Source organism: Pogona vitticeps, chromosome 1 (genome assembly GCF_051106095.1).
Source record: "Pogona vitticeps strain Pit_001003342236 chromosome 1, PviZW2.1, whole genome shotgun sequence".
Classification (NCBI taxonomy): Eukaryota; Metazoa; Chordata; class Lepidosauria; order Squamata; family Agamidae; genus Pogona; species Pogona vitticeps.
This window is the reverse complement of record NC_135783.1, coordinates 335,905,668-335,928,031: the sequence shown is the minus strand read 5'-3', so window position 1 is coordinate 335,928,031 and position 22,364 is coordinate 335,905,668.

Below are 22,364 nucleotides of genomic sequence, written 5' to 3'. Positions count from 1 at the left end.
CAGGCAGGGATAACTTAAATCAACGAAGACAAGGAGTTTAGCATGTATTCTCAACTTCCCTAAGGTCCAAGTCCAAGATATCACAGGCAGCCTCTCACCATAGATAAAGGACACCAGGACCCAGTCCTCCACATGAGGTATTGAGTTCCAAGATACTCACTGCACAGGTGGCCGTGACCAAGTGGAGGCGGGAGCACCGGGCTGGGAGCCGGTTGCTGGACCAGGAGCACAGAGCTGGAACAAGGCGCTGAGATGCAGAAGACCAGCAGAAGCAAGCAAGGACTAGAGCAGGAACAGGAACAGGTGCAAGAACATTGGCGTACAGACACAGAGAAGTAGGAGCACAGGAACTCTGGATCTCAGGAGCAGCAAGGCACAGGACAACCACAGACCTTTGCTGCTGAGGCAAGTTCTAGGAGGGAGAACCACTCCTATGTTTCCAGGTGAGCCTCATGAGTGGCCCAGTAGCTGCTACACAGGCCAGGGCCTGAGCCTGCAAACACCAGGCTATTCCTGGGTCAGGCTGGCCCCAATCCTGCAGCTGCCAGGGTGGTGTGGGCCAGATCCTGACACCTAATTTGAAAGCTTCTTCTGTTTGAAGGCCATATAGCTAAAGACCTGTTTAAAGCTTTTTAAAAATTGTTTGGTCCAGTTTATGTTGGAGTTTTAGCAACCTTGTATGCTGCCTTATTAGGTTTGGCTGGGAAGGACCTTTCGGGACTGGGGTGACTGTCAATCATTCCAACAGTAACCAATTGTTTTCCCCTGATTTTCATTTTAAAGAGAGTCATGCTTCTCTGCTTAAGCCTCTTTTTATACTTACCATCATAATCTCAGAACTGCAGAGCTGGAAGGGACCCTATGAAAAGGATCATGTCAAGGAGTCAGTGAGGAACCAAACTCCCAACCTCTGGCTCCACAGCCAGATATTTAAACCACTGAATGATCCAGCAGTTCCTTTTCTCTTAGTAGCAAATAGTTGTGCAGTTAGTGTAGTAAGAATGTTGTCTGCTGGAAGCAGGCTATGAGTCTATTGAGGCCTGATCCTGCAAAGCAGTTTTTTTTCTTTACAGCATGCTATTTTTTATCTGTTCAGAATTGTGAGTAAATGTTAGTTTTTATTCTTTCTCTTACCAGTGGCTCCGAGTGACTTATTGAGAATGTAAGTGCCAATTGATGAGAGAAAAGGGGAAGTCTACTCTGCGGAGATTTACAGCTAATTCTCCTCTGTTAGTCCCTGCACTTCTACACAGCTAGATGTTTTTAGCTAAAATTCAAAATTATGCAACAATTTAAACATTAAAAATAATAGAAGTACTTTTCATCCTCCCCCCGCCAAAAAAAAATTATGGAATATTATGGAGGGGGAAATGGCAGTTGCAACAAAATCCTGAATAACACTCTACATAATGGTCCTCATTTCCAGGCAGGGACTCCAAAATACATTTCCCCCCAGATACTCTATTTTGAGAAATGTTGGCTCAGCTCTAAATTATGCACAGTATTGTATCCAGAAAGGTGTGAAAACTCCCCCATCCCAATGTTCTACACTCTAGGGGGTGGGAAATCTGTTAGTTTTAGTTTCAGTTTCTCCCATATTTACATGTGTTTTTTTTTTTAACTTCCACTTCTTTCTATTCCAAATAGGAAAATAAACTGTAAAGGTCGGCATTTCCTTGTTTTTTTAAAGCACATGCACACACACACACACACACACACACACACACACACACACACACACACACACACACACACACACACACACACACACACACACACACACACACACACACACACACACACACACACACACACACACACACACATGAAATTCTCACCCATTCCTGGATTCCATATCTTTCCAGTTTCTAGAACAAGGAGATAAAAAATGTTTAAAAATCCTCAGACTTTCATGGGAAATATGGCACTAAAAAAAATGCCTGAGGAGACTGGGAGTGGGGTATGATGGCTCAAAGCCCAAGAGTTTTCTCATCTAGCCCAAAGAAGTTGGCACTGGTTTCACATATAAAATAATTCCCCTGTGAGATATAAAGACAAAAAGGAGAAGTAATTATATATCAACTCTAATAAAACCCAGGAAAAGGACTGATGAAGACTGTCTCATATTCCTGTATCCTTTCCATAATCTGTTTGCCTCCAAATTAATGGTGGGACTATAATAGCATCTGAAATTACAAAAGGAAAGCAGGACACCTGCTTTATGCTCAAAATTGGACTCAGATAAGAGTACTGCCCCCCTGCCATGATGTTCAGAGGGTAAGATATGGAGATTTATTTCACTGAGGGGACCTGAAAGGCTCGGTAACAATGGAGGGACCAGCAAGACCTAATCATTCTCTACCAATAGGATGAATATGAGCCTTCTCTGCTATTGTCATGGCCCCAGAAGTGTTTGGGATATTCATTTACAAGTTAGATTTGAAAGGGATCTGAACTGTACTGGAAAAACACAATTTGTGAGTCCTGCAGAACTGCAGACAAAGTAGAAGCTCACCAGCTGGCAGGATAGCTCAGTGACATGGGTACCTGATTGAGATGGAACTAAAAGTGTTGGTTGTGCGGTGCTGGATTTGGTGGGTTAATTTTTTTTTAATTTGCTGTTAACTACCCAGAATAGTGCTTGTTGGTAAATCAGGTGGTATACAAATATTTGAAATAAATAAATATATTGTAGTTGGTAGTCCACCCCCCCCATGCTTGTCAGCAGAACAGCTAGCCTGCATAATCTTGAACAAGCTCACAATTACTCCTAGAAGAAAGGAATAATATACTCTGTCTGACTATACCATACTTACAAATCACTGGTAAGAGTTGCCATAAGTCGACATTCGTTTATTCGTTCATTCATTCATAATATTTTCACCCCAGTTTTTTCCTTTAAAAATGTCTCAAGGTGGCTTACATAATTAAAAAGACAATATCTAAAAGCTAAAAAGTTAGTGTGCAAATATTTTAAAAGTATTAAAATACTTAATTAGGGTGAAGATTTTACCATGAAGCATTAACATGAAGGCATGCTTTTCAAAAGAAGAAGTATACTTCACTTTTCAGACTCTTCACTGCTAAACTCAACGTTGCTTCTGTCCCTCTTCCTCCACCCCAGTTTTCATATCTGCTCTTTCTGTTAGCAGAGTTCTGTTCTCAAGAAACAACAAGCACAGTGTTGCAATTTTCTGGGTCTTGAAAACAATTTGGACTAGAGATAGGCATGAATTGCAAAATTCATTGGAAATTGTTAATTTATCAGTTTGTATTCATCCAAAGTGATGACCCTGATGAATACAAATCAATGAATTTTTAGTGATTTTTGAGAGACCAAAATCACAGAGAGACCAAAAATCACAGATAAACTTCCCCTGACTCTCTTCTACATTCCCCCCCCCCATATTTGGTGAACATTGGGTTTCGGTCATCCATGTTATACACCCACAGGGAGGACTCCCCCCAGGAAAGTTCCCCACAGGTACTTAGACACACCAAAACTGCAGAGAAGCTTCCTCTGTCTCTCCTCTACAATCCTTCCATGTTTGGTGAAGATTGGGATTTCCCCAAGCCAGCTGCCAAAGGCTGTCTTCTTGGGGGACTCAATTTGTTAACTCTGATGTCCAAAAACCAAACTTCAACAAACTTGGAGGGATTGTAGAGAAGAGTCAGAGGAAAGTTTGTGGCAATGTCCCTAGGTGCCGGGGTGGACTTCCCTGGGGGACCCTCTTTGTAGGATCTGAAACCCAGTCTTCAGCAAACTTGCAGAGCTTGTAGAAGAAAGTAAGGGGAAGCTTTTTTGTGATGTTAGTGTCTCTAGGTGGGCAAGTGTTTTAAACATTTTAAAGGTTAAATTAATCAGTAAATTGATTAATCAGTTCATTAATTTTTTAAATAAATTTGCTATTTCACCTTGATGAATCATGAATCAAAATGAAACACCATATTTCCAATTCATGCTCATCTCTAGTCTGGATTTTTTCCCCCCTCTTTTTAAATTAAGTCTAATTTAGATGTTGAGGAAATAGAGACCAACTGTTCTGAAGAAGAAAGGCTCTGCTATGGGTGGAAGCTCACCATTATGATTGTGGACCCTGAAAAATTAGACTTCTTCCCCCACAGAGAGGCTTTTCTCTTTCCATGTGGAGTAAATGATGGCGGAGAGTGTTGGTCTAACCCTCTCCTGCCTCTCATGTGTTTGGCACAGAACTCCTGGCCAGCACAGCTAGTGGTGAAGGCTGCTGGATGTTTCAGTCCAAGAACACCTGGGAAACCAGTGATGGGAACCAATGGTTTAGCAGAAGCCTTTTCTGGTGAGCTGAATAGCTATTTAACCTTCCTGGTCATCCAGGGGGTGAGGTCAGTCCCACCCCCAGCCAACTGATGGTCTCCAGGCTGCTTGGCACCTGAACTTCTATGTTCCGTGCTTGTTGTGCCACATCTGTATGAAGCATATTCCTGGCCCAGACAGTATGAAGCATCACTTTCTAACCAGGGAATCAACACATCAAAGAACTGTTCCAGTATTTCCCCCTCCATGCAGTAAAAGTACTTAGTAAGAGTACTTTCTGCACAGCCGTTGCCCAGTTTCATCCTTACAGATAGGGATGGGTACAACCCCAAAAAATTAACTAGGAATATCATCAAAATTTGCTGGTTTCTTGGTTCCAGTTGGTTCGGGTTTGTCAGAAGTGACAAACCAAAATGAACCGAGCCAACACATTTTTTTTTTAGTGATTTTTGGTTTGTTTGGTTAGTTTGTCCATTTTCTCCCCCCTCACTCCTGACAACCTTCTCCTGTCAATTAGAAGTACTTGGCAGCCCTGGGGGGAACCTAGAGACGAGTGAATTGGCAGATCAGGTAGCCAAACGTGCAGCTCAAAGGGCTCTGGGGAAGTTGCTTGTTCTTATTTATAAGACTGATTCACAGGAGCCATTTTCACTTCAGGGGCACTTCTGCTAATCAGAGGAACTTTTCTACATTGGAAAAAGGTTAGATCTCCAGAAGCATATTACTTCCCTTGTCAGGCAGCCTGTCTCTCCCTCTGGCCCACTGACCATGCAACAACCTCTATACCTCAGCTCAGACCTCCATCATGGCATTGTCTGTGGGGTTTGGGAAAAGGGCATTGTCCCTTCCCAGTCCACCCCCTATGAGCAACACCCTGTGTCAGGTTCCCTGGCATGAACCACTGCTGGAATTTCCCTCAAGGCACGTGGTGGCGCTGTGGGCTAAACCGCAGAAGCCTGTGCTGCAGGGTCAGAAGACCAAGCAGTCATAAGATCAAATCCACGCGACGGAGTGAGCTCCCGTCCCTTGTCCCAGCTCCCGCCAACCTAGCGGTTCGAAAGCATGCAAATGCAAGTAGATAAATAGGGACCACCCGGTGGGAAGGTAACAGCGTTCCGTGTCTAAGTTGCACTGGCTATGTGACCATGGAAGATTGTCTTCGGACAAAATGCTGGCTCTATGGCTTGGAAACGGGGATGAGCACCGCCCCCTAGAGTCGAACACGACTGGACAAAAAATGTCAAGGGGAATCTTTACCTTTACCTTTACCATCTGCTAAAGGGCACTTTCCCAGGACGATCTGTGTTGAGGAAGTATAACTCAGACATCCAAGTTCCAAACTTCACGAAACTTGGAAGGGGTGCAGAGGAGAGTCAGAGGAAGCTTCTGCGTGATTTTGGTGACTCCAGGTGGCTTGGGCCCCCATTCTAGAACTTCTCCCCAGTTCCCAAACTTCTGAACCCAAGTGTACTGATTCATGGTTCATTTTTTTAAAAGTTTGGGAAGTTCGTGGTTCATGTACCTCAACAAACCTTGAACCACAACAAACTGCCATTTGGCAGGTTCATGCTTACAGATCCTTGAGAAATTTTCTCCGTGAAGTTTTCATAATAGATTTACACCATTTCTCCTGTGGGACAGAAGCTGAAGTTGGAAATATGAACATTTCTGAGTTTGCTCTGTGTTCCAAGAAAGTGGTCAATACTGTGCATTAGGGAAGTAAATTTTTACTTCTTCAGCCTCAAGGATAAGGAATTGCAAAAGTCACCTCCTCATCCTGTAAGAGGGCGAACTATTTTCTGGTGATATTTATTTGACAGTTTTTATACAAACTGGGAAAATTCCTGGGATAAATTTAGAAAATGATGTCACTTGCTCCGTTTGGGTAAATTATTCAAAATTACAGTTGCAGCCATCCTGTTGTGCAGACGTTTGAGAATCATTGGGTGGCTCACACATTGCTACCATGTATCCTTCACATTCCTGTCATCAAGAAAGAACAAAGAAACGGCATATCGTTCTGAGTAAACAGAAACAGATTTTCTCAATAGGGGTGTGCACCTGGAATGTGCGCACAAGAAAATTGCATATTTTTGCAGGGAGGGGAAAGCTTGTAAGGAATTGGGCTAGAATGGGCCTTGACATAGAAATCAAACAACTTTGATGCACTTCAGCTTTACATACTTACACACGCATCCTTATCTTGTGCCACGCTTGCTGTTGTTGTTATGTGCTGTCAAGTCACCTTCAACTACCGATGACCTCATGAATGAGTGATCTCCAAAATGTCCTATTCTCAACAGCCCTGCTTAGCTCTTGCAAACTCAAGCCTCTAGTTTCCTTCAGGGAGCCAATCCATCTCATATTTGGTCTTCCTCTTTTCCTGCTGCCTTCAACCTTTCCCAGCATTATTGTCTTTTCCAGAGAATCTGGCCTTCTCAAGATATGCCCAAAGTAGGACAGCCTCAGTTTGAACATTTCTGTCCCCAGAGATAGTTCAGGTTTGATTTGCTCTAGGCCCCAGTTTTTTGTCTTTCTGGTAATCCATGGTATCCACAAAGCTCTCATCCAGCATCACATTTCAAAGGAATAACTTTTTTCCTGTCAGCGTTCTTGACTATCTTAACTGTGCCATGCTAAAATTCTAATATTTTGGAGGCAAAGCAGGAGAGATGAAGGGTCACCCACCCACCCACCCACAAAATATCATATCCTGACTTGGTCAAAGAAAGAGAGCTAGAGAGATTATAAAATACTGAGTGGAAGTAAAACAAAGGTCTTGCCAGGAGAATCTTTTCCCTCACTGCTGGGAAAGTAGAAAATGTAACTGAAATTGTAGAGAGAAAAAAAATGAAGAGGAACAAATGAAATGGGCAGGATGCACCATGAAAAGGACAAATAACAGATGGACAAGCATAATTCAAAAGCAAATGCCAAATATTAGAAGGAACAACAGAGTTGGCTAACATATTGGCACAAAAGCAAAATAGATTCAGAAGACCAGCACAATTATATAAAACCTTCCAGAGGGAAGATGAGATAGGCATTTGGGTAAAGCATTAAATAAGAAGTAAAGTGAGAGGAAATAAATGTGCTTGATTTTTTTGAATGGAAATTTCCCAGGCTGCTCTTATCTAGAGATAAAGCTTTGGTGAAAGGGCTGCCTTGCACAGCCATATCAAAAATTCTCTTTACCCTAGCAAACTACAGCATGATTCTACCACTTCCAACTCTTTGAAGCTCCCCTACCCTTTTAATGCTTCCCTCCCTCTGTGTCTACAACTTTTATTCTTTTTTTAAAAAAAAACTCCCAGCCTATGAAACGTATCCCTTTCCCCCTTCATGTTTCATTTACTTCTGAATATTTAAAAGCTAAAAACAGTTTCTGAATGAAGAAGGAGGAGGAGGAGGAATAATCACATGTCCTTTAGCATCACCAGCATCCCATTTCTGAGGTAAGCCAGACTGAAAACCTGGCTGATTAAGGTTCATTCCAAAATGTTGCCAACCTCTGTTGAGATTAATAACAGGCGAGAGATTAATAACAGGCGAGATTAATAACAGGCGAGATTAATAACAGCCCAGTTGTATGTCCACCTTTGAAGTTGGTTCTGCCATTTTAATGCTGTCCACATTACTTTCTCCCTTCCTGCATTGCTGTCCAAGGATCCTGTACTCTTGATAAACAAGAGTCAACCTATTTACACACAATTTTATGTGGATATACACAGTCTGCAGATTAATTACTGAAAACTGCCACTGCCAGAGAATATTACAGGCAGAGGGAGGATTTCCAATAATTAAAGACTTCATCCTTCTGCCCTGCAGCTCCCATGGTTTCAGTGCAAACAAATGGATTACTAACAACTTGGACAAGGTACTGGAGAGAAGGGGGGGACCCTACATACAAGAAATCTAGTTTTGCCAGTACTGTTATCATCCTTCTGCAGGTGTAACTTATACAAGAGGATTTTAGTCAATATCTCAATAAATTTTAAATCCGATTGAAAAAATAGTAAAATGAAAGATATTTCAAAAGGTCATCAGGCCAAAAGAAATGCAGGTCTTATTATTTAATTTATATACTTAAAATATTTTTGTGCCGTCTTTCTCCCCAAATGGACCCGAGACAGCTTAGATTATCAAAAAGACAATATTTAAAAGCTAAAAAATAGTTTACAAATATTTTAAAAGAATGAAACAAGTATTATATTCAAAATGATAAATAAAATCAAGACTAAAAACACATTTAAAAGCAACAGAGCAGAACAACCCATTTAAATAAACTACCTCAGACAGCCAGTCACTAAGGAAAAGTCTGCCTGAAGAGGAAGCTCTTTGCCTGGTTGTGGAAGGTCTTTTGATCTGCCCTGCAGCTCTGTGAAATGTCTGGTGGAGCATCTGCAAGTGTGTGTACATGTAATGACCTCACTCCGAACTCTCCTGTGCCTCAGAGTCAAATCTTGTGTTTTATTGGCAAACCCAGCCCCACTTCCTCCTTCAGTGCCAGCCATTCTGTCTACTATATTGCTTTCTATTCTCCTTTCCCTCAAATCAAATCACTGGCCATGAATAGGATGGCCACTGCTCCATTGTGGATGGGAGGACAGACATCGCTAAAAATGAAAACATGGAAGATGAGGTACAAAAAAAGAGAGACATTCTTCAGAAAAAATGGGAGATTTTGGTGAAGAATTGATTCACCTCATAGCCGATGTGGTGTAGTGCATAAAGTGTCAGAATCAGAATCAGGTGTCACGTTCCCATGGGTTACAACAGCAGAGTCCGATAAGCCAGTCCTATGTCAGTAATTCAGGGAATGCAGAGCCAATATCCAAATACCAAAGCCAACTCACACAACATAGTCCAGGGTCAGAGTCCAAAGCCAAAACGCACAACGTAGTCCAGGGTCAGAGTCCAAAGGCAAGGGTCCAGAGAACAAGGTTCAAGGTTGTCAGGAGCATGGATGCAAACCAGAGGTTTTACTTGTTGCTTCCACGGATTTTCAGCCGTCTGAGAGCTGTTTATATAGTAAAAACAGCCCTTGAACTGCTGGAAGCCTTTTCATTCTGTCGGAACTCAGGGCTAGTTGACCGGATGTTTCTGCGGGCAGCCTTCAAGCGATCCTCTGATAAGTCTTACCCGAAGCCTGGCCCTCAGCCTGTCTCCTGGGGGAGGAGAATCTGGAGGCGATTCAGGTGTTTGTATTTCTAATTGCTCAGCATTCTCCTCAGCTACAGTTAACTCTTCATGTTCCGGATCTTCGGCTACACTCATGACATCACGAGACTTGTGTTTACGCCTCTGATTAGCCAGGGAAATTCACAGGGAGTTCATTTTTTGGTTTGTCCCAACCCCTATCTGTAAGCATGATACTGGGCAATGGTTATGCAGGAAGTACTCTTACTCCATGGAGGGAAAAACAGTGGAACTGTTCTTTGATGTGTCGATTCCCTGGTTAGAAAGTGATGCTTCTTGCTGTGCAGGCCAGGAATATGCTTCATACAGAGGTGGCGCAGCAAGCAGGGAACGTAGAAGTTCAGGTGCCAAACAGCCTGGAGACCATCAGTTGGCTGGGGGTGGGGATGACCTCACCCCCTGGATGACCAGGAAGGTTAAACAGCTCTTCAGGTCACCAGAAAAAGGTTCCGCTAAACCAGTGGCTCCCAACATGGGTCCCCAGATGTTTTTGGACTGAAACTTCCAGCAGCCTTCACCACTAGCTGTGCTGGCTAGGAGTTCTGGGAGTTCTAGTGCAAGAATATCTAGGGACCCAAAGGTTGGGAACCACTGTGCCAAACACATAAGAGGCGGGAGAGGGTTAGACCAACACTCTCCACCATCATTTACTCCACCTGGAAAGAGAAAAGCCTCTCTGTGAGGGAAGAAGTCTAATTTTTCTGGGTCCACAATCATAATGGCGAGCTTCCACCCGTAACAGAGCCTTTCTTCTTCCGAACAGTTGGTCTCTAAATGGGGGCCACAGTAGAGCTCTCCCTTTCCTCACCATATTGTGATTTACAATTTCCTCAGATGATTAGACTTAATTTAAAAAGAGGAAAAAATCCAGACTAGAGATGGGCATGAATTGGAAATACGGTGTTGCATTTTGATTCATGAATCATCAAGGTGAAATAGCAAATTTATTTTAAAAATTAATGAATTGATTAATCAATTTACTGATTAATTTAACCTTTAAAATGTTTAAAACACACTTGCCCACCTAGGCACCTAGAGACACTAACATCACAAAGAAGCTTCCCTTTATTTTCTTCTACAAGCTCTGTAAATTTGCTGAAGATTGGGTTTCAGATCCCACAAAGAAGGTCCCCCAGGGAAGTCCACCCCGGCACCTAGGGACATTGCCAAAAACTTTCCTCTGACTCTTCTCTACAATCCCTCCAAGTTTGGTGAAGTTTGGTTTTTGGACATCAGAGTTATACAGTCACAAATTGGGTCCCCTAAGAAGACAGCTTTTGGCAGCTGGCTTGGGGAAAACCCAATCTTCACCAAACATGGAAGGATTGTAGAGGAGAGACAGAGGAATCTTCTCTGCATTTTTGGTGTGTCTAAGTACTTGTGGGGAACTTTCCTGAGGGAAGTCCTCCTTGTGGGTGTATAACATGGATGGCAAAACCCAATCTTCACCAAATATGGGAGGGGGAGGGGAATATAGAGGAGAGTCAGGGGAAATTTATCTGTGATTTTGGTCTCTCTGTGATTTTGGTCTCTCAAAAACCACTAAAAATTCATTGATTTCTATTCCTCAGGGGCTTCGCTTTGAATGAATACAAATTGATAAATTAGTAATTTCTGATGAATTTTGCAATTTGTCCCCATCTCTAGTCCAGAATATTTTCAAGACCGAGAAAACCACAACACTGTGCTTGCTGTTTCTTGAAAACAGAACTCTGCTAACAGGAATGAACAGAGATGAAAACTAGGGTGGAGGAAGAGGGCCAGAAGCAACAATGAGATTAGCAGTGAAGAATCTGAAAAGTGAAGTACTTCTCCTTCATGTTAATGCTTCTTAATGTTAAATTTCATGTTTTAAAAAACTTCAAAAATAGTCCTCTGGTAGCACTTCAAAATGGAGGACCATCCTTCCTTAAAGAGGACACATGGCCACCCTACCAAGGAATGCTGAATGGGATGTGAGGGTTTCCTTGTGGTGTTGTTCCCCACCAAAGGAGAACAGCAGCTCCTTGAATCACCCAATAGTTGCCCCAGATTCATAACAAACACCCCTGAATCAATCAATTCTTGCACATTTTTCCAATTATAAGGCACATACTTGGTCAGTACCAGTCCTCCACTAATCCTTGCTTCTCATCTTTTTTTTCCTTAAAGAAACAAGCAGATCAAGTTTGAGCAATGTTATTAGGTTGGGGGGTGGGTGGGAAACAAGATATCACAGTGAATAGCTGCCGATACCATCTTTAGATTGTATCATGGACATGTTTGTTAACACCTTATACAAGCAGTTCCAGAAACAGTAACACAAACACAGAGTCCTCTCTCCTTCCCACTTCACTCTTGAGGATTTCTGAATGCCATTAGAGAAGAACACGGAATGTAGCAAGTAAGTAATAACAGGCAGTACCTAAGAGATCAGGGTTTTCTCCCCCCCCCCCCCCCCCCGTTGCTCGTTGTTGTCTTGGAAAAATGTACCAGATTTCCTGCTGACCCTGTCAACAACTATGAGAAGCTAATTTGCTAGCTCAATGACTCATCATCAGTTCAGCTTACACAGAGCTGACAAAGGTCAACCATGTAAAGAAAGTATTTGGTTTCAATACTTAGATCAAGGAGCGACAATACTTTCTATGACTCTGTGATTGATTTCATGTAAATTTGCCTAATTGCATAACTCAGCTGAACAGTACAAGAAAGAAGGTCCCATCACTGCCTTTCAATTACACTGGAGATTCATCACTGGCTTAATAAAAGCCACCCGCAACCAGCTTGAGCTGCTCACAGCATAAACAAAACTTCGGACAAGGCCATTCGGCTGTTACGAATGCCTTGTTCCCATTTGGATCATGCTCGTCAGGGTGAAGAGATGCACTTTCTGGTGAGTGGTGAGGTCTCAACTGTACTGCCAAGGGTCAGTGGTTTTTTGGTTCGGTTGCTGGGGGACATGGGGATAGATGGAGAAGCGCTGGACTTTAGGTTTCCTTCCATCTCATTACACAGATTGTTGCTTGAGAGAGGGCACCTTGACGGGAAGTGGCTCTGAGGAAGGCCATACTAATTCCAGTTCATCTGCCTTAATAGGTGTTATCGTTGAATGAGCAAATAAAACCTAAGGGATGGAGAAAGGGCAATAGATCAAAAATGCCAGTGTATAATACATTGTCAAGCAGAAAAAAAACATAAGCTTGGCTGCTTGCCTCGTAGACATTTAAGTCTGATGTGACTTTATATGGCCTCTGTTTTTCAGTGGTGAGGCCAGAGAATATTGTAAAGTTCAGGCTGAGAAACTTGTAAGTACATCATGAAGGTGATGGACCTGCCCTTCTATCAAATTCCAGCAATTTATCCTCAGAGGGCTACAGAGACAGGAAGGTGTAGTGGTTAAACTGATGGGCAAGGAACTGCATTCTAATCCTCTTTCATCCACAAAGTCCCCTGGGTGAAAAAAGATTCAAGGCAGCTGGCGCCTCCTCCCTCCAACAACACCCCACACAGACACACACAGACACACACAGACACACACACACACACACACACACACACACACACACACACACAAAAGAATCCCATTGGGAGAATACCATTTTTCAAGAGGCAAAAGTAATCCACCCTCTCTCACCCTCCAAATGGCGGGAGGAAAAGGATGTACCCCAGTATTTTTAAAACTGCGATCGGAACATGATTGTCACGGTTCCACGTTGCCCCTGATTGCCCCAAACTAGGAGCTCATGCTATGTACCCCTCAACTGCCACCTGTTGATTCCTCAACCATACCTATTATGAATGAATGTCCAGGCCATATGTCATTTTAAAAGAACCAAATAGAAATTGTTTATTGATACAGGTGTTGACAGAACAAGCAATGTTGTTAACTCTTAAACAAACATTCTTCTTTATCCACCCTCAACCACCACTCTCCCGCCCAAACTCCAAAACTCTCTCAACTCTCCAACTAACACTCTAATTCTCCATCTCAAAACCCTATCTATTTCTATCTAAACTCCTCCTCCTCCTGCTGACTCTCTTATACCTTATGACTCCGCCCCTCCAGCACTCCCATTGGTCTATGCAAATAGCATATAAATATTCATGACCTGGGCGAACATCACGATGGTGTTTGTACTTAACCCTGATGCCTGAAAGAAACAGACTGCGTGTACTGGACAGAAGAGGAAGATGGACCGTTGGGTGGGTGGAACAGCAGACACAGCAAACCCAAGAAATTTGTTTCTTAAGGTACAAATTACCCAAGAAAACATGGCACTCCTGCTTCACACACAGAAGAATCTCCCTTTTACAAGCCAGTGTTTTCCACCGTGCCCAGGGGGAAGTGGAGAATGCTGTGGAAAACACTGGATGCAGGGCAGACCATCTGGTGGCCACACATCCTCTTTTAGTCTTTTAGGGAGGATGATCCTCCACCTGAAGACCAGCCAGATGGCAGTTCACCATTTCAAGGTATCCTCTGTTTGAAGGGTTTTCATAAAAACAATAAAGCTAACAAGGGAACCAGTGACTTAGAAGTTCTCCTTCAATATTAGGAACCTGGACAGCTGACTCAGTGAGCAGACAGATTGCCTGGTCTCAGTTTTCCAGAATCAGGGGAATTGCACTATACAATTCTGCCTACATTATACATGTCATTTAGAGTTGTTTATCTGTATACCTACCTGTTAATACCTACAACTTTATCCTAATCAATGTCCTCTTTTGTCCTCCTTTTTGATTATGTGTAATTGGCCATTCTACCCACCCACCCACCAAAGTGAGTTTCCCTGGCTGAAGAGTGTTTTGAACCCGAGCTTCCTGATTCTGTTTCTGACACTTTGTGCACTCCACCATATTTCCCAATTAAATCTCAAAAACAGGCTAGCTTTGCAGAGCTGGCATGGATGGGGATGGGAATAAAAAAAAACTTCCCAAGAAGTTGAAGCTAGGCTATGATGAGAAGGTTTCGCGTGCAGGAGGGGCGTGGCATAGACATAGACAATAACATTCGCTTCTGTGACGTGGCTGGCCATTCTGATGTCCCTGCCAACTCAGGCCTCTCAGAATGCCCACCACATCACTTCACACTCTCGCTGCCACCAATTGTAAAGACCACTTAAGAAGGACAAAAGTTTCCTTCAAAACAAAACTGGTTTATTGATAACAAAATAAAATATGAAAATCACAAGTAGCTAATCACAATGTCAATCACTGTATCTTATTTAATCAATCACAGACTTTCCCTCACTGACTATCCAGGCACACAGGCCTCTAAACAAGCTCTTTCTCCCTCACACACCAAATCTGATCTTTCACCCCCTCTTCACACCCCTTTTTATTCCAACTCCTCCCTCTCCAGCTTCCCCCCTCTGTCACCCCATTGGCTGATGATCCACTGCCCAGCTGTGACGGACAGGTGAGGTTAGGGCTGCCTGTTACAGCTTCCTATTCTTTTAGTTCCTTTCTCATTTGAACCCAAAAAACTGTGCCATCTTCTCCCCTTCTGCCAACTCATTCATCAGTGTTTGGCAACAAATAAAATCCCAAAGAAAGCGAAAGGAAAAGATAAAGAAACTTTCATTCCAGTGAAAGGAAGCAAGTATCTTTTGTCGCATATCAGAAGTACATAGAATGGCAGGGGGATCTTAATAAAGACCAGTTGGATAGCTGAATGATTTAGTATGGGAAGAGTTAAGCCTTGTTGAGAATGCCAGACATACCTATATTCATTCGTTTTTTGAATAGTGACAAATTCCCATTCTTAGTCACTGGAGCACAAAATTAGCCCTGTGCTGCAGTGAAAGGTCAACACAGAGAGAAATAAACAAGAGGTGAGAGGTCACGACCTCAGTATGGAACAACAGAAATGACTAAACAAACAAAAGAAAACAAAAAAATAATTCTACTGTATGTTACAGCTTTCGCTTCTCTTTTCTTTACAAAACATTTCCAAAGCACAAAATGATTGCTTCCAAGTTTGAAAGAAGGCTTCCCCCCTGGATCCACCTCCCATTTCATCTACATGGGGACTGCTAATGCAAAATGGAATAGCACAGCAATTCATACCCTAGTTCATATGTTCAAGCTGGCAGTGGTGTAGAAGTTTCTTTCTTCAGCCACAAATCTTTTGTCTGAGCCACTAGATCGCATGATGATCTCCCTCCCCTTGAGGTTCCAATCATGCACAGAAGATATAGCTATATGGTAGAATTCATTGTTCCGTGACATTTGCAAAGGAAAATAAAAAAGAATCATTGTAAAATTGTTGAAGTGCTGAAATATGTTGGATTCCACTCTCCCAACATGCTAAGACGGTCTAACACGGCTGTATCTTTGGAATTTTTGTTATTGTTACATGCTATCAATCAGCTCCAACTTATGGGGACCCTATGAATGAGTGACTTGCAAAATGTCCTGTAAATGCAAGAGTGTAGCTTCCTTTGTGCAGTCCATCTCATAATTGGTCTTCCTCTTTTCCTGTTGCCTTCAACTTTCCCCAGCACTATTGTCTTTTTCCAGTGAATATTGGAAATCATATCATGCTGAAATTCACTAACACAAGATTTGGATATTGATTGGTTTGACTGATTACATTTATTTTTCACTCTTCCTAATGATCATGGTATCTTTGCTGGCTTAAAAGATAATTAGGCACATTCATTAAAATCAAGACTACCAATGGCAACTGATTTTAATGCTTGTATGACATCTTCAGGATTAAAAGTATTGTGGTTTGGACTCCATTTGTTAGGGAACATAAGTAGGAGGGAACTGGTACATTCATGTCCTTCTTCTAGACTTCCCATAGACAATTGTCCACTGTGAAAAATGAGATGCCAGTCTACAAAGGCCTTTGCTTTGATCCAGTGGGTTTTTTTTCTTATATACATATTTAAGAACCTAGTACCCATGAAATTGAGTATTCACGTTGAGTTCCCCATGGAGACTGTCCACCTGCCAAGTGGGGGTGGACTGTCCCTATAGTACTGCTGGAACTCAGATAACTGAATGTATCAGTGCTGCTTTTTCTGATAATACTCAGTATTCCTTCATGAACAAATCTAAGCCCATTGTCTCACTCAGCAGCTTCTACTAAGGGTGCATTATTTTAATCTTCATATTTCAGGTCTTATGCGGAGAACCTGTTTCAGGACATTTCCCACCTTTTTTTTTCACCTTGCTGCCTCCTTTCTTCCTTTTTTTGGTGGCATGGGGGTGATCCAGATTTGGCATGAAGGCCACTGAATGACCTTGGATCAGTCATAGATGATTGTGACTGTCCTTAAGCTACTTCACAGGATTGTTGCCAGGAGTAACCCCCCCCCCATGTGTGCTGTCTCCATTTCTCCCTTAGAGAAAGGGTGAATTATTATGTAAGAATTAAACATCATTATCCAATGGTCTTCTGGTGCCAGATAAGGTTATCCTTTAATGGAGAGAGAGAAGAGGCAATGCTATGTTGATTTATATAATATTTGACTTTATAGGAAAATGCACTCATAAAAGGTTGCAGGCTCAGTGTTCTTTTCCGTCCAGCTTAGCAAGTAATGGTTCTATTTCCAGATGCAACTGGACAGAGTCAACTTTTGCCTTTGTTACACAGCAAGGCTTCTGAAGACGTCTCTGGCCCCTTGATCCCCTCACCAAGACACCAGAACTTGATAAATGACACCAGCAGAGAAAGCAGTGGTTCTTTATCTCTGCTCATCATGTTTTCAGTCCTACAGCATTACCCTTGCTTCAGTGGTTGAGTTATGTTTTTTTAATTCCAAAAGGGATGTTTGCCTTTTTCCTAGCCTCCTTTCCCCCCCTCACAGGATTTGTTAGTGTCTTTGGCTTCATATGCTTCACATTAGCAGCAACAGCCGAGTTTTGCCAATTGGCACTCTACAAGATGAGAGACTATATTTAGGCCAACAGTCGAAAACAGTGGCCCAGATGACTTAACCATAAAACCTGGAGATTTAGTAACAAAACCAGAATATACCCAGGATACATGCAGGACTCTATCTCAAATAGAGTCTGAAGACCTCTGAACATCCATAGAAACACCCAACACAGCTGGTCTTCTTTGCAACATATCGGTTATGGAAACGCTTCTGTTTTCCCAGAAAGTGGCCGGGAGTTTTGTTTCCACAGAATAACATCTGCTTAAGTTCCATCAAAACCTTTCTAGAGTAGGGTTCCACTCACCCCCTCTCTCATACTAGGTAAAGGTATACGACAAAGTTATTTGCTGATCTATCCATAAAGATATTAAATGATAAAAGCTAAAATTTAATCGAACCCCTTTCAGTTATTCTTCCCACCCCATCCCCATGAATCCCTCACACCGTCCTTTGCATCCAGCTGCATTGTTATCTCCATATGTTACAAATGTAGCTTCTGCATTGGGGAGCCCACTATACTTGTGTATACTTCCCCTGCAAATTAAACTCTGGAAGATCAGGTTTCTCAATCAAACAGAGAGTCCTTGCTATAGATCTTTGTAGGTCTCTCTCCCTTTGTAGGTCTCTCTCCCTCTCTCTCCCTATACGACAGTAGCTCCTATCATACCAGGTAGACAGAGCTGTATTCAAAAATTCCAGAAACTTTGGTGCATGAAAGTTTGCCATCAGCCTTCTGCTTCTGCTTCTTTTTCTTCTTCGTCGGCTTCTTAGGCCAATTTACACATTATGTTAAATCCAAACACACACACACACACGTGGTGTATGGTTCTAAAATAGGGAGCCATTCTACCCAAACTTTGGAGTTTAAAGGTGGTATGTTAATGTTAGCTTGCAGAGCAAAGCTAGTTAACACTATCATACCTGCAAGTAATCCTGTATCATCGCTGTTTCTGTGAGTCATGAATAAAGCATCTTTACGCTTGTTCCCAAGACTTCTCTGTGCAGAAAGGACTCATTACGACTTGCAGATACTTTATTGTTGCATCTCCTGCCAGCCATAACCAGCACAGCTGGTGCTGTGGGGCTAAGAGAGTTACAATTCTCCTTAGCCAACTTTGCCCCATAGACAGAGTTAGGAACCAGACTTGCCTGTCAGATCTATAAAATAGTGAAATTATCATCCCAGATTGATCTTAGAATTCTTTCCCCAGAACTAATCGGAACTTTGAACAACTATTGTTGTTGCCGTCATCATACTCATCATTATTATTTGGATGATGACTTTCAGAATTTCCAGTGCCATGCTTATTACACCAAAAAGCACCTTTTCTGTGTTTTGCATCCAATAAGCTTTATGAAAGCAAGAATGTGTACACAGAGTTCTAATTCCTGCTTCACATACCTGTGTTACATTTATATTGGTTAGAGCAGTGGATCTCAACCTTGAGTAACCCAGGTGTTCTTGGACTGCAATTCCCAGGAGCCTTCACCATCAGCAGTGTTAGCTGGGGTTCCTGGGAGTTGCAGTCCAAAAGCATTCAGGTTACCCGAGGTTGGGAACCACTGGGTTAGAGAAACAGTGGAAATGGGGCAGTATAGGGAAGCCAGTTTAATTCCAAATGATTTCATTATCATATATTTAGCCAGGTGTTCAACTCTCCCACTGAAATCAAAGCAAATGAAGTTAATAATACTTAATTTAGTCTGGATCATACCCAGTTTATTTTGTGCTTCCCGATTTGTTATGCTGATGATGACAGGAAGAAGGTGAGTGAGAACTGGGAAAATGCCAAAGTAAAGCAATCTCAATTGTAGGGACACTTTCAAGTCTCCATTTGCCTTGCAGGCAGTGTCAATTTAATTTAAATTATCCATCTTACATAAATGATTGAGAGAGAGACAGAGAGACAGAGAGGTAATTTTAGTTCTAAGGTTGAACAGGTAAGCAAACACACACATTTTCAGAACTGATATTTTTCACTATGGTGGCTATTTGTGTGTGCTTGTCTTTGCCACTTTTCTTAAGAAGTAGATCAGGAGGGGGGGATCACTAGCACAAAATCTTGTGGGAAGGGGGCCAGCTCACACCCTTTTTCTATTAATAGATTTCAGTGTGGTTGAAATAGTACTGACTAATTCTTGGTGGTGTTTGTTTTAAAGAGAGATGAGGAAAAACAGAGAATGATCACTGTTCATAATGTGTGAGCTTGCTCCTCTTCCTTGTCTGGTAAAAAAGGAGTTGCCTGCACTGTTTCAGCCACTGGGCAAACCAGCTTGACCTGAGGATGAAGAAAACAGATGTCCATGGCATGGGAAACATCAGTGCCTTTCTCAAAATTCCAGTTCTACCAGAGACACTCGTTCTAGCCAGGCCGGGTGATTGAGGGGCTTAAGGCCGAGGGAGGCCCGAAAGGAAAGAACGAGGAACCGGGCCTTCTCGGCAGTGGCCCCTCGCCTCTGGAACAACTTGCCCCTAGAGATCTGCCTGACTCCCTCTCTGGGTGTCTTTAGAAGTAAACTAAAGACATGGCTATTTAGGCAGTCTTTCCCTTCTGCAGTATTTTAATATCTATATTTTTACATTTTGGATTTTCGTATGTTATTGGTTTTATTGTCTTTAAACTTTGTTATGCCGCCCAGAGTAGATGATCTGTCTAGATGGGCGGGGTATATAAATAAATAAATAAATAAATAAATAAATAAATAAATAAATAAATAAATAAATAAATAAATAAATAAATAAATAAATAAATAAATAAATAAATAAAATTGCTTTCGACTCTCTTACAGTCTACAGCCATTGCCCAGCCTTATGCAAATGTAAAATAAAGTCCAGATACACCTGTTTGCATCTACAACTAATCAGCATCATCAAGGGCCATCAAGTCAATTCTGACCTATGGCAGCCCTTTTTCAGGATTTTACAGGTAGAATACACTTGTGGCGCAGTGGTTAAACCGCAGTACTGCAGTGAAAACTCTGCTCATGACCTGATTCAGTTCCAGAGGATTCCAGAAGCTGGCTCAAGGTTGACTCGACTTTCTATCCTTCTGAGGTCATAAAATGAGTACCCATCTGACTTGGGGGGGGGACGGATGTGAAGACTGCATTATTAAACTGCAAACTGTCCAGAGAGTGCTTTGTGTACTAAGGGGTGATATAGAAGCAGAATGCTTTGCTTTGCTTTAGTCAGTAGTGGTTTTCCATTGCCTTCTTTTGGGAGTATCCTGAGACTGTGCAGCTCTCCCAAGGTCACATAGGCTGCCTCTATTTGCAGGAGGCAGAGCAGGGAATCCAACTCCCAAATTCTGGCTCTGCAGTCAGATACCAAGACCACTGAGTTATACAGCCAGCTCTGTTTGGGAAGAGGAGTAAAAATATTTTAATGTAAAGAATGATGTGCATTTTTAATATATATATATATATATATATATATATATATATATATATATATATATATATATATATATATATATATATATATATATATATATATATATATATATATATATATATATATATATATATATATAATTTGTAGAATGCATTACAGTATAATTTTATTTAGCTTTATCTTTAGGATGCGGTGAGCCCCCCTCCCGTTAGGCTAAATATTCCTACTAGGCAAACTTGACGATGGTAATGCCTTCCCCAGATCTGAAACTGGTACTACATGTTGGTTTGCGTGATAAAATATGGCTGAAGTATTGCACCGTTATCAGCAGATCCTGGCTTGGTTTGTATGCATGCTGTGGCCCGTGGCGGATGGTATGGAAATGTTGGGGATTTTTATGGCATGGATTTAATCTCTCTTTATGACAGATCTGTCCGGCTGCTGTGAGGAGGGAAAGCATTTGAAAGGACCATAAATAAGACTGAGAAAATAAATGAAATGTAAAATCCATCTTGCAATGTCGTGCTTTTTACTGCTGCTGTTATTATTAATTTTATGCATTATCTGCCCTAATTGTAAACTGTATTGATTGTAGCAAGCTGGAAGGAAGTGTAGCTACACCTGCAGTTGTCGCTCAGAAAGATAAAGGTATCATTATCAATTAGCAAATTGCTATTAATGAGGATGATGAAGGAGGGGAAAAGAATTTCTTAGACAGGAATAGCTGACACTTTGGTAGTGTACTATATATAGTCGTAAAGGAAAGTGTATTTTATTGCCTCTTACGTTGCTTTCAATTATATTTTATATATATATGGTGTTTGGGACATAATTGCTAAGTATGCGAAAGATAACTTGTTCATGTAATCATTTGTGGAACAAATATTAATTGCTTTAATTTGGGTAGTTTTTTATTTTTATTTTTTGCACTTTTCGGCAGTTAACAAGTGAAATTAACGAACAGTTGAATTATTCTATTAATGAGGTAGCTCCTTTCTGCACCAGCATGAATTTTCTCTGTGTGTGTTTATCCTTGATTCATCAAATACCTCCCATTGTAGTATCATCAATCAAATCTTTTTTTTTCTCCCTCCATATTATAAAGTTGTACTGTACTGTGAGGAAAAATAGCCTATCACTGACACAAAGTCTAGTTCTGTGTCTCTTCTTATACTATTTCCCCATGACTACAGCAACTACAAAGAACTGTTTAGAGGAAGATTCAAAGGCACCTCTTCGCATGATCAAAGCACAGTGATGGAACTTCTTTGTCATGCAACGCTGCATTTTTTTAAAAAAGTGCATTTATATATTTTTACCATTAGCATTACCAAAATGTTTATATATATTTTGACCAAATCAAGCGAGACTAGACCTCCATGCCTCCCACTTGCAAATCTTTGCTTGTTTCACTCTCAGAGGCATCAATGAAGCATTGCAAAATTATTTGCCAGGACACTTGTGTGTACAAACCATGTACCAAATTTGTACAAAGTGGGATTCATGAAAATTATAGTTTGAACTGCAGGTGTTTTCTTTCTTAAAAGTCAGCCAATGTTCTGTGCTTATTGGGTGTGAGAACTCTGCTTCTCAAGGACCAAGA